The sequence below is a fragment of the Monodelphis domestica genome, chromosome 5 (assembly GCF_027887165.1).
Source record: "Monodelphis domestica isolate mMonDom1 chromosome 5, mMonDom1.pri, whole genome shotgun sequence".
Taxonomy (NCBI): Eukaryota; Metazoa; Chordata; class Mammalia; order Didelphimorphia; family Didelphidae; genus Monodelphis; species Monodelphis domestica.
This window is the reverse complement of record NC_077231.1, coordinates 181,596,666-181,600,397: the sequence shown is the minus strand read 5'-3', so window position 1 is coordinate 181,600,397 and position 3,732 is coordinate 181,596,666. Positions and strand designations below refer to the sequence as shown.

At 33.4% G+C, this 3,732-nt stretch overlaps 1 protein-coding gene across 19 annotated transcripts in view; it reads right to left on the bottom strand.

Annotated features, from left to right (window-relative positions):
• Positions 1-1,045: 1,045 nt before the first annotated feature.
• FOXP2 (forkhead box P2) overlaps positions 1,046-3,732 on the bottom strand; it is a 694,699-nt gene continuing 692,012 nt past the window's right edge. For all 19 annotated transcript variants that reach the window (XM_007504164.3, XM_007504167.3, XM_016426114.2 and 16 more), the window contains one exon: positions 1,046-3,732. This exon is cut by the window's right edge and continues 1,325 nt beyond it. The gene's annotated coding sequence lies outside the window, so the exon portion shown is untranslated.

Below are 3,732 nucleotides of genomic sequence, written 5' to 3'. Positions count from 1 at the left end.
GCTTTCAGGATGGTTTCCTGCTTGAATATTCCATAATCAGAAAACTAGTTCATTTGGTCAAACAGTGAAATTAATAATAAAGGTTGAAAAAATACAAATTATTTAATAAAATTGGTTTCTGGATTGGCTCTATTAATTTTTTTAAAAGCAAGATATCTAAGTAGTGTATTAATATCATATTTAAAAAACCTTTGATGAATGAAAATAAAACTAGTGTACAATTTGATGTCCTTCTACTAATCAGTAGTCTGGGCAGTGAAAGGGTTTTTTTTGATGTTCAAGAAAGATTTAACTTAAATCTTACATTCTGTTTTAGCACTTGAAAATTCTATAGAAAGCTCTTTAGGTTTTCTTTCCCTGAAAATGATGGTAGAAAATGTTAAATTATGCAAAAATAGTTTGTCTTCCTGTTTTCTTTCTAGTTTCCTTTACAACAAATTATGGACTACAGAAAACAACTAAAGAAGCATCCAAACTTTACTACAATAAAGACCCTATGTCATCTTTTTGTGTGTACCATACTTGTCATTTTTTTTTTACAGCTAGCATAACTCTACTGGGATTCATTGATCCTGTAAAGACATATATGATTGCCTTCTGTTGATATTAGGAATTTTTGAACTTGGACGTTTCCCAACTAGAGTATGAGCACCTTCTCTCTTTTTTGGTCAGGGATCATGTGATAGCTTAATATTTGAGTACCGAAGAAGTAAAAAATGGAAAAAAAGGAAAGAGTAAGGAAGGAAGACACACTTTATTTGCCTGTTTATAATTTAGTATTTTTAATGTCAAATTCTACTCAGAATGAAAACACAGGGATGTTATATGAGGAAGGCAAATTTGGGGCTCTGAGGCAGTTTCTAATGAAATATATTTGAAAAGCAGCACAGGTTAGGGTTGAATGTACTTTATGAATCCCCAAATCCAAAGGAAAAGATCTTTAGTAAATTCCGTGCCATTTATCCACCAATTTATGATTTGGGCTTTTAGTGTGGAAGAATGTTCTTCTCAGAAAGAATAAAATCCTAGGGGTTATAAATGGGTCAAAAAGAATTAGACTTTTTATTTATACTTCAGAAATGTAAGCAAATGAATGAAATGTTTCATATACATTTTTTTACAACCAACAGCAGTAACACACTGTTCATACATTAATTCTATAGTAAAATGTACATCCTTTTTGCTCAGTAAGATTTGCCAAATTGAATGGACAAAGACCTTTCACACTGACTTGAACTAGTGAAATAACAAGGGCAAACCATGTTGTTCCTAATAGTTTTATGGTATTTATAAACCTAGAATGTCCAAATGCATGTTAATATTGGTGTACATGGTCTAAAGCCTAAAGTAAATTCTCCAAAATGTGAATGCGCGCGACTGGAGGAACTTTAGAAAACAGACTGTTGGATTTTGTGACTGAATCTGCCAAGGGACATTAAAGTCCAGGATGGTTTATTTTAAAGTGTAGTTCTGTAGCTCTATTCTCTGACTGTTCTTGAGTCCCTAATCACAAAGAAATGCATTCTTATGAAGTTAAGCAGCTGTAGACACAGAATGCTGATGATAGTGTCTCCATATCTGAGTTATCTACAGAAAACCCAGTTAGTGGTAATTCTACCAAATACTTGTAACATTCACATGAAATTTTAATTGATTTTCAAACAGTACAACTGTGCCATGAATCCAACCACACAGAATATAAGCCTTAAGCCCACTAGGTTTAAGCAATTGTGTCTTTGTAGACTAAAACTATGTAAAATAAAATCTGATAACTCCCTGGTGTTAGAGGTAGACAGTTTTCTTTCAAATCCTAGGTTTGGTCCTTTATTTTATTCAGCAGTGAAAGCCATGAATACAGAACGGATATAACAGCTGTTACAATTCTCAACCATGACTTCTAACGTCAGAGAATTCAAGGTATGAACATAGTACACAGTAATGAAAAGTATCAAAAATTAGTTTACCTCAAAAAGATAAATAAAACAGGTATATTTCACCAATACATAAACAGATGTTTGTGCTACAGTTAAAATTTGCTGTATACAAAAGATCAATAGTCCCCATCATCAGCTTATGATAGAAGCAAGAATACATGAGCCATTTAAATTGTCAGACATTATGCTTTATAAGGTATGCACAGAAGTTCAAGCAATAAATACATACATTAGTTCAAAGCCTTACAATAGCTACGCAAAGCAGATGCAGAAAAGCAGATTTGCTATTACTAGCAAGCAATGATATAAGAGTAAAAATTCATGAAATGCATTAAAGCAACATTTTTCTTAGAAAAAGTCTGGTCATTTATGGGTCCACCAACATTTTTACATAATATGCACAATTATCAAAATACAGACCAAGCATCTCAGAAAACTCCAAAAAACCTAAAATCTATTTTCAAAGCAATTGCAGTTTTGGAGGTTTTTCTGGTATAATGTGCAAGCAGCTATTTTCTTTTAAATTGTATTTATATAAAACCCATGCAAAACTCTACAGGTATATGCATTCTGTGGCTGAGACTTCCTTTCAAAAGTTTTGTAACTGAGGTATGCATACTTTAGCATTGTAGTCTTAGGCCACCTTCTTGATGGGACAGTTACCACATCTACCCCCATCCAGTCCATCATTTATCTTGTGAATGTGACTGGAGAGACCCATTTTCTTTTTCAGAGAATCCTTACATTAGACTCCTCCTAAATGCCTGAAAACCATCTTTTTACAATCCCAATCTCTCTTTTGAAACTGTAACCCTTTTGTTGATCATGACCCAAAGACAAACATAATGAAAAGTAGCAGTTACTGTGACGTTCTCACATTTCATGCAATCTGCCATAATTGTTCTAATTTCTTTTTTTTTCTTTTTCTTTTTTTTTTCATTTTTTTTCATTTTTTTTTTGCAGAGGTAGAAGCTTTCAGAAAGCCTTTTGGGTAAGTGGGAAAACCCTTTTGAAAGCCGTTATGTCCTTTTATTTGGCGTGATAGATGACTGTGTATCTCTTTAAGTCTATTTGCTGACTCCAGCAAAGAATAAATGATGAGCTTAGTTTGCAAGAACCAGCCCCATCACATGGAACTGGTACATATGTTAAGCTCTAGCAGCCACCTTCTGTCAAAAACTGTTTGTAAAGCAATAACCATAATCAGGTTATGAGGTCCCTTGGTTGGGGGAAAAAGTATTATCAAGACTTGGCACAGCACATGAAAAGCAACACGGAAAGTTTCTAGGTTTTAAGCAAACATCTGACTATGCTATTTTCAACTACACCATAACGCATTATCATATTTTTTTTGGGTTTGGAGTTGTCAAGAAAACCAGCATTCCAACAATTTGGCCTGTGCAAGTCTTCTGAAGGGAGTGTATTGTTAGTGTTAATATCCCATATAAGCAGAGGCAGAATTATATGTAACTTTGGTTTGACTGAAAATAAATACCATGGACTACAATTGCTATAATCTTTGCTTTCAGTGTAAAAACTCAGCTAGATCACTTTAAAATCAATATGAAATTAATTTTTGGCTTTACTAGACCTTTTATGTTTGGTTCCTACTTTTTTTTTTCATTATAACTTAAGACTATAAAAAATAGTACACAACAAAGATTAAGACCATACAAGACAGCTTCTAACAACATGTATTCACCACAGAAAATAACTGACTGAATGGGGGAAGGGGAAGGTTGGGAGGGCACAGGGAGGGAGAGCAGAAACACAATGTATTATATATAACAATATGCAA